Source organism: Larus michahellis, chromosome 23, assembly GCF_964199755.1.
Source record: "Larus michahellis chromosome 23, bLarMic1.1, whole genome shotgun sequence".
NCBI classification, from domain to species: Eukaryota; Metazoa; Chordata; class Aves; order Charadriiformes; family Laridae; genus Larus; species Larus michahellis.
Window position 1 is genome coordinate 6,580,200 of NC_133918.1, and position 9,345 is coordinate 6,589,544.

Below are 9,345 nucleotides of genomic sequence, written 5' to 3' on the forward strand. Positions count from 1 at the left end.
AAGCCCTCCCAAAGTCACCGGTGTGCGCATGTTGCTTTATTTGAGATGGCTTAGTGAAAAATCTAAGCAGGGAAACAGGGCTTAGCGGCGTGCAGTTGAGTTAATTTCTTCTCTTGGGTGAGGACATGAATGAAATGGGAGGCGAGGGGCAGAGGGCTGCTACTGCTGGAAGAATTCCAGCCTGGCTGGGCTATGAGCTCTGCTCAGGAGAGCCCACAGCCAGACAGTTCAAACTGCCCAGGGAGACCAAGGCTGATAAAATCCCTACTGCCAAAAGGAAATGGGATGACAGGCCTGATCCTGTGCCCTGCCTGCTTCAATATGTCTATACAGAATGGCTCACATTGAGTGCAAAGCTGAGAGGCACTTACAGAGGCATTTAGTCTAACACAAAACATTCTCTTGGGGCATAAGGGGGATGAAGCAAGGCTGGGCAGACTCCTCTCCATTGAGCTCAGCTTCGTCCAAATCAATACGTTATTATGGTAGCAACTACAGCCCTTAATATTCTACCTCTGAACAGTATCATGTTTGTGTTGAACAAGGAAGACTTAGGCTAGACATCAGGGAAAATTCTTTGCAGTGATAGGGACAATTAAGTCCTGGAACAGAGCACTGGGAAAGGGATACAATTTCTAATGCACAAGGGTTTTAAAAAGAAATATAATCAAAATTCTTCCAGAAGGAATGTGTGGCAGGGAGGGAGCCTTAAGGCAGCAGGATGGACTTCTGCTCAAACCTATTTCTGGTTTCGTGAAACAGAGCAGGTTTTACAGAGCTGCATGATCTCCTGACAGCTCTTTGAACAATACGGGTGACAGGCCCTAGGATTGGGCAGTCTCTGCCCCTCTTCCGTACCTCTCTTCTCCAGCCCTTAGCTGAAGCTTATCTGCTAACTGACATGTACAACAAAGCTGCAAATCCCCTCTCCCCCACCTCTTGCATGTCTCTGCCTCTTACTGCCCCACCTGAGGCCTGTTTTCTCTTTTGATGCTTCTAATGAAACTAAGTGGCTGCAACCCGAAAGTTTCCACTTTCGGCCTCTGGGCTGATTACTGCGGAGCTGACGCAGGCAGCATCCTGCGCCGGAGTCTCTATGGATGGGAACCCTCAGGGGAGGGGATAAAGTAATGCTCCGTGCCCTCTGCTCACCAAGCACCATTAAAGTACTGACTGCCTAACCCGGCAACCTAAGAGAGCAGGACCTCACCAGCCTGACTTCTGGGGCCAAGGTCTCTGGAAAACACGCGCTAGTGCACGGATGCATGATATCCTCTGCAGTCCTTGATACTGGGCTTCAGTATCAGAACCTAGAAAAGAATAAGTAAAGTTCTTTTATCAGCCGTGCTGCAGCAATCTTGGCTGGTGCTGCTAAAGAGGAGCTGGTCTCACTCGCTATTTTTGTGTGTACTTAATGCTGTCTGGAGACACTTCTCCACATCTCTGGTGGATGGGGACTGTTTATGCCCTGAGCGGGGATGGAAGGAGAGCTGTAAGGTACCGGTCCACCTCTCAAACCCCTTCTGCTGAACCAGCTTCATCTTTGAAAGCTGGTGAGGGAAGAGAGTCCAGCACAGGGGCAAATTCAGGCCCTAGCTTTCTTGCTGACAAGGATTTCTACTAGACATTTACGAGCATTAAGGCTAAACTTTTCCAGAGCAGCTGCTAGCATTCTGCCTGGACAGAAACACTGAGGTTGAGTAAGTTTAGCTCACTAAGATTTCCAGATGATCAAGGCACTCTGAAAATCGCACTTATTTGGGTCTTAGAAGGCAAGCTGCTGCCTTGTTATTCCCCCTCCCTCAGTTCAGGAACTGTGAATGCATCGCTTGGAACTTGGCTCCCGGTAAGGTCAGTGTCGAAGACCTCCACCAAGCACACCGTGTGTTTCTCAGCAGTCCAAGCACTACCCAGTTCATCACAGGCAAGGCTCACATGCCTATCGCTCCTGGCACCTCTCCTGCAGGCTGCCCCTGGTGAAACTTTACTCAGGATTTCTCCTTTAGCCCCCGTGCTTTCTTCTTGCATGTGAATTAAGGACTTCCCAAACAAGATCCTGACCCCTTGCAACTACAGTCCTGTGCTCAGGCTGGTCTCTGCCTTAGGTCAGGGTTGGTTGATGCCACATTGCCTGGGCCTCTCAAAGATGGCTCTTGGGTTACGCTCTTGCACCTTTGAGTCCTGGCCACTCCTGGAAATCCAGGCCTGTAACAGCAGGGCTCGGTTACTCCACTTATCACCTGGCTGACATGAGGGGAAAGTAAACAAGATTCTGCTCAGCACTGCAGAGACCAACTGCTCCAGTGTTGCCCGGCAGATGGGCCCCAAGAGGGAGACCATCTGTTCCTGAGCGAGGCCCTAAACCTTCTCCCTGTGAGATCCCAGGCTGAAGATACCCTGCTGAGTTCAATGGGCGCAGAGGCACAGGGGAGCAGCCATGACCTTGTTTGCTACTTCAGTCCTTGGGGACTGGGCATCTTGCAGAGCTGAGCCAGGGTCAGACCTTGATTCTGTGGGCTGTTGGATTCCTGCAGCGTTCCTGCTACCTACATTAATTAATTTATTTTTTTCTCTCTCCACATCTCCACCCTCTTTTCATCTCTGCAGTCCTTCCCACATGTATGCAAAGCTTTGGTACAGTATGTGTTCCCTATTGCAGAATGGGGCAGAGGCTACGGAGTTCCCCTGCAGCCCTCACTGCTGCCATTAGCTCTGCCCTCGACCCACCCTGCTCCCCTTGTCCAAAAAAGCACAACCGCCTCATACAATGGCCATTTCCCTGATACCTGGCTGCTGACAGCTCATCTGGCTTCTCCAGCACATTCTGGTGACGCTGGAGGGGGTTAAAAAGAGGCACACTGGGGAGGTTTCAGAAATGCTGTTAGAGCTCAGGGAAGGGGCTGGCACCTCAGAGGGAGAGGGAGAAGAGGATGACATCCAGGGAAGGCTAGAGAAGGAAAGAGCAATCTGCTGATAGCATGTCTGAGAAGCTGGGAACATATTGCATTAAACCGATAATAACACCTTGAACAGCAGGGGGGTAGTTTCCATCTGGCCTCGTGCTGAGCTTGGTCTCTCTCATTTCTTCCCCCCTGCAGCCAGGGAATCTGAGGCGTAGGGTTGGCCATGGGTCACCCAGCAAGGCTGTGGCAGAGCAGGAATGAAAGAGAAGAGCCTTACAGTGAGAGCAGGGTGCTGAGAAGCAGCAGCAGCAGTGCAGCCTCTTGACTCTCCTTTTGCCCCAACTAGATCCTCCTTAGGCTTGGGAGGTGGCAAGGCACTAGAGCTCTTCGCTTAATTAGTAGCAACAGCTGAAGCACTTGAGAAACAAAAGCTCCTCTCTCTCTGCCCCACTTTTACTTGGGAGCCAGGGGTGGGGAGCAAATTGCTTGGAAGCCAGAAAGCGCCCTGGATCTTGTCACCATGGCTGCACAGACACAGCCTCCTGTTATCTCCAGAGGAACAAAACCCTCCTCCCACCCTCTCCTGTCTCAGCTGGAGCTGATAAAAGAAGAAGACATAAACAAAACAAATAATAAAAATAATAATAAAAAAATACTCCAGCCCAAACCAGCAAACAAATATCCAGGGAATAAACCAGCCTGCTGCAAAATATATTTGTTTCTGCAGCGGATTTTCGGTTGCTGGAGAGCTGAAGGACTCAAATGAGCATTTCAGGTTATAGAGTCCATCTCAGCAATACTGGGATTTACAAAATCACAACTCAGGACCATCCCCAATCATGCCATTTGCTTGATAATAATGATCTCTAGCTATATATACACCTAATTGTATAGTTCTGATTTATTTATATATATGGATGTGTGTACTATTAACATGATTATATATAATTTTTATGTCTTCTTGTTTAGAACGCACAGGGACCGCATCTGTAAGTTTTCTGTTAGGGCTGGAGTCTTGCCTCTTCTGTCTCCCTATTGCGCCATGTGCAGGGAGAGGCACCAGAGGCGTAAGTGAGCGGAGTAACGCAGCAGAACAAATCAGGTAACGCCGATTTCTGTGCTACTACAGGTAAACTGCTTTTGACATCTGTGTACCTCCAGTCTTGACTGCAGTGTGGACGGGGGCCTTAGACAGTAAAACAAGATGAAAAACAAAGAGGTGGGACTTTGTTGTTGTGTTGTTTTAGTTGTGTTCTCACAACTAAAAGGCTAAAAATATGCCAAACAGCATAGCAGTAAAGCAGTGAAAACTAGCAACCATGTATTTGTATTTTGAGAGAAATTAGGGCTCTTATGGTTGCTCCAGACGGGCTTCCTACATAAACTGGTTAGATAATTTCACTTGGTGCTTCATGCATCAAAGCTCTGACCATCTGGCTGAATGCGAACATACCTTTTAGCAACATGTCTCATTTTGGCGTAATGCCTTCAGGGCCACCTCCCTATAACAGGCACTATTTCAGTGCTTAATTACACTTACTGTTAAAAAAGGACAACTTATTTTTAGTGTGTATCTTTCCAATATCAGCTTCTGGCCACTGAATATTCTACTGTCTGTGTATGCATGTAGGAACGTGTAAGTTTAAATCAACTCGTGAACTGCGTAGGCCGTTAGGGGTCAGAAGGTGTGCCACAGAATGATTCTTAAATTGTCCTGAGTTTTAAAAAAGTCATTCATATGTGAACAAACAAATGAAGGAGAATAATTCAAAGTTTAACCTAGTTTTTTCCTTTGGGCACTGGCTGGCACACTCAGTTCTTTGGCTCACCCACTTTTTTACTATTGGTAGTTGAAATTATAATGGTCGTAATCCTAGCAAGACAATTATGACTTTGTAATACAACAAACATTTTGCTTAAATGATAAGTACTGTCTTTGCTTACAACTTTTTGTTGGAACTGCCAAAGAATATCAGGTTGTCCTTTGATTCAAAAAGGCTAAGAATGCCATATTAAATGGCTGATTATGTCTTTCAACTTTTCCACACCCACATTTTCTCCCATCGGTAGTTCTTTAGACAACTGTAGCAAAGCGTTACCTGTAGAAGTCCAATCTGTGTCACAAAAGACCATTCAGACAGAGACATTTCTGCCTGGGAGACTTACAGGGGTGAACTCTTGTTTTTAAACTTACCCGACCTTCCTTTGCATACGGACTTACCTGAATAAACTCATTTAGACCGTGACAACAGCTTGCTCAGCCCAGCCTGAAAAGATCAGGCTCTTATTGATAGCTCTGAGCACACTGTTATTGCTAAAGAAAGTGTGCCGCCCTCGTGTTCTCCCATTGCCAGATAAACATGAACATCTGCATAACCACTGTAATAACAGCAATACTAATATTAATGATACTGGGGTGAGAACTGGGAGTAGTCTCCAGTGCTTATATTCTCCCGGGCAACTGTCTCCAGGACCTCTCTCTGAAGGCAGCCAGACACGCAGGTGTCTTTGAGAAGCTGCGTTAGGAGATCATTTTGAAGGACTTGCTGATTTTGACCCAAATCGAACAATCGATAAAGAACTGAGTGTGGGATTTCATAGCACATCAGGTGTTCATGCTAAGCCTGGACTTTTGATGAATTTTTGGGGGGAATGAACTTGCAAACCCTGGTCAACGCTGGGGATTGCAACCCAAGTCTCTGGGGCTTCATAGTACCCTGACTTGCTGCGTGCTCCAGAAAAACTACTGTCCCTTTGCAATTTATTTTTATTTTTTGCCAAGAGGAAGAACAGCATCTCTGGGCCTGAGGTACAAGAAGTAAGTCCCATAGTACAAAGTCCCCAGAGGGTCTCTGCCCCCTTTCCCCCCATATGATGGACAGGGCTTGCACCAGTGCTCAGGGAGGATGTTACAGGTCAACATCATTGACACCCCTTTGCCTCATAACCAGTCGTGATTAAAGACCAGTTTCCAAGGATGCACGTCTGTGTTCTCACACCCCTTGGTGTGGCAGAACTAGCTGACAATTTTGTTTCTGCAGGGACAGTATTTGACCCCTCTGTCCCCTGCTCACCATGTGCCACCTTTTATGTATTAGCATCACATGCTGGTTGGAGTGTCTGCCCCTCTGCTATCACTCACGTACATATAACACCCCCCATCTCCCAGCACCCACCGACTCCTAGCATCTGTGCCACTTGCTTGGCCTCTTTTCCTTTATGCTGCTCCCCTCCACAGTCGTGTGACTGCTATTGTGTGGTCCCTGCCACACAAAAGCTAGCCTGACCTAATTTAAATCAGTGCTATTGAAGCTGTTCTTGTTTTATCTCCCAGCACAAGGGCTGTGCTCCCCATTTCAGAGGTAGCAGAAATGAATGGCTAATTGGGGGGGTATTGTGCAAGGCGGCGTTGTCTCCCAGCCCTGATTGTCAGCTCTCCTCCTCGACAGTGCTCCGAGCTTCCCTCTCTTGTAAGAGCCATGCAGGCTGTTTAGGGAGCGGAGGGAGGAAAAGGGGAGAATGGGACTCCACAGCCATTGCAGCATGTCAGGCAAACAAAGCAGAGCATGGCTGCCTTCAGCGCACTGGTGAAAAGGCTGGCTGGGGGAGGGGTCCCTTGTTCAGAAAGGGCAGATGCTGGTGATAATAGTAGAGAATATCCATCCTTCACCTCCAAATAAGCCCCCTGCTTTCTTTTTCCTGGGTATTTATGTGACAGTCCTTCCTAGAGCTCTGGAGACTGTCCTTGGGAAGGGGGGGTGAGACAGAGGGGGGTCTCACACACAAGCAGCGCCGCAGGGCTGGTAACTCTTGGGAGTAGAGGAAGTGGGAAAGGTCAGGGGCTGGAGGGGAGACAAAAATGCTGCCAGTCTCTTTGTCCTGCAGGGCAAAGTTTGAGCAGTCACTGACAATGAATCTTTGTAAGAAAAGCGAGAACATCCCTGGGAGCTATTCCAGCGAGTGGCAAGCAGCACGAAGCGGGAGCTTTGTCTGGGCCCTCAAAGACAGTTGCCCATGCAAGGAAGATCTAGAGCGTACAACCATATACGCAGTATGTCTCAAGGCTACCAGGCTCCAGTGCTGCCTTAACGAAGGACCAGTGCAATATTTGGGAGTTAACACTGACAGCACAATGTCTTTTCTCTAATTTCTGCATCTGCCTCCCACAGGTACCTTCCAAGAGCTTCCTTCCTGGGGCTGTCTGGTCTGCAGCTCTCCTTTCTGCACCAATCATCAGACTGCATGAGGTCTGTGGAAGAAAACAAAACACCCATTTGAATCTTTCCATTGATGGTCTTGGGTCACTTACAGATCCAATTCCTCCTCCTCCAGGGAGAGGACTTTACCCCCAGCTATTGATTAGGTTTGCCCCCAGCACACTCAGCTGATGCGCAGTCCAAAGGTTGCTACCAGAATCCTCCCCTCTGGCTCTGCCAGCTGCAGGCAAAAAGAGTGCAACACTGGGATATTGTACAGCAACTTGAAGCAAACAAGTCCCAGGGCTTCAGGTTTGTCATGGACTTCAACATAAATCTTCTAATCCTTATTGCAAGTCAGATCAGAATAAAGGACAAAGTCATGCATGCAAAGATATGTGACAACCTCCTCTCTATCCCTTTTGGCCCCAAATCGAGATATGAGCTACAAAATTGTAAAATTAAAAGTAGGTTTTATTAAAAGTAAGTTTTATTAAAATTAATTTTATCAAAAGTGAGGTTCTTTCCCCTTTCATCCGGGTTTATGATTCATTTCTCCCTTCTAAGCTTTTCTCTGCAGCCAGCAGAGCATAAACACACTTCAACAAACAAAACAAAACAGGAAAAATAATTCTCACATTACCGCCTGATTCCAACGGCTGAAGTTTTACCAAAAAAAGAACGATTGCTATGGGTGTATGAGTCTTTAACACTGCATTATGATAAAAGAAGAGGCAATAGTGTATTCCTACAACCATCTGGGATTGTCAACAGGATCTTCACCCAAAACCTCCATGATGAGAAACTCACTACAGTGTGCTGCTGGCATCACGTCACCCTGCTCTGTCCCATCCTCTTGCACAGCTTCCACCGCCGTGGAGAGACACGGGTGATGACAACAGAGTCCGGCCCACCGTGTTTTGGAGAAGTTTCGTTTGCAGGGAGGGAAAACTTCTCCCCAGCAGAGGGGGACCACCAAGGGCCCTTTTACTCAGAAAACGGCCATTCCTCTTCCAGCTCCTTGTCCCCTGGGCTGGATCTGCAGGGAGCTCTGCTCCCTGTTGCCACTATTCTACCGACATCTGGTGGCAGCTGCCTTAGGAAGAACAGATGACGCTTCAAAAGTGGCCCATCTCCTGGCCACGTCCTGCCCTCCTGAACCTGCGCCCGGCCCCCAGGCTTGGCTTTGGGCAGGGCTGGTGGGCCCGGGGGCTGTGCCCAGGCCCGGAGAGGGAGGCCGCGGCTGGAGGGGGAGGCCAGTCGCGGGCCTTCCGGTAGCCCCCGCGGCTCGGACCAGGATGCAAGGCCAGGCCAGGCCGGTTTGGGGTTAGCCTCCTCCTGCTCCCCCTCAGCGGGCCCCCTTTTGGGGCCGTCTCCTTTCTGAGGGGAAGGACCACCGAAATGCAGCCGAGCCTGGCCCAGGGACGGGCCTCTGGAAGCACTAATTACTCATTAACGCTAATGACCTGGAATCCCGCGCGGCGTTTCTCAGCGTTTGGGGTAGGTTTTGTTCGAGGTTGCCGTGAGGCGAGGAAGAGACTCACCGAGAGATGGAGCCATCCCCTCAGCCGCCGCAGCAACATGGGGCGCCGCTCGAAGGGTTGAAGTAGGGCGGGTTTCCGTAGTGTAGCGGTTATCACGTTCGCCTCACACGCGAAAGGTCCCCGGTTCGATCCCGGGCGGAAACACCTCCTTTTTTTTTTTCTCCGGTGTCTACTTTTTCCCCTTCGGTTTATATTTATTTCTCCGCTGCTTCCCCGTCGACTGCTCGTGAGAGAAGTAACGGCACCACGTGCCGCAGCGCCCGCATCCCGCTGCGTCTAGGCCGGCGACAGCCGGGGTTGGGGGGGCAGCACACAGCCGGGCAGGGCGCTCCGCTTACAGCCCCTTTCAGAATCAGCTTTGGAATCGGGGGGGGGAAAATTGAAACAAAGAAAAGAGAACGCTGCGTTGGCCGGGAATCGAACCCGGGTCAACTGCTTGGAAGGCAGCTATGCTAACCACTATACCACCAACGCCCGGCGATACAAGCTTTCCCCGCCTGCCTCAGCAGGTTCAAGTGCCTGGACCCAACCATTCTCCCGTAGCGGGGGGACCGCAGTGAGTGCCGAGAACAGCACCACAATTGCCCCACGGCGACAATAAGTGCTGAATTAGGGGCCCGCTTGGGAGGCTGGGTGGAGAAGGATATTCTGTTTGTGCCTTTTTTTGCCCTCTGTCAGCCCCAATTCTCTCGCCACCCCGCT

The 9,345-nt window shown here is 49.4% G+C and overlaps 2 non-coding genes across 2 annotated transcripts; one reads left to right on the plus strand and one right to left on the minus strand.

Annotated features, from left to right (window-relative positions):
• The first annotated feature begins 8,714 nt into the window (after nt 1-8,714).
• Nucleotides 8,715-8,787, plus strand: TRNAV-CAC (transfer RNA valine (anticodon CAC)). Its single transcript has one exon. It is a non-coding gene; the product is annotated as a tRNA-Val (tRNA).
• Nucleotides 8,788-9,045: 258 nt separating this feature from the next.
• Nucleotides 9,046-9,117, minus strand: TRNAG-UCC (transfer RNA glycine (anticodon UCC)). Its single transcript has one exon. It is a non-coding gene; the product is annotated as a tRNA-Gly (tRNA).
• Between the last annotated feature and the right edge of the window lie 228 nt (nt 9,118-9,345).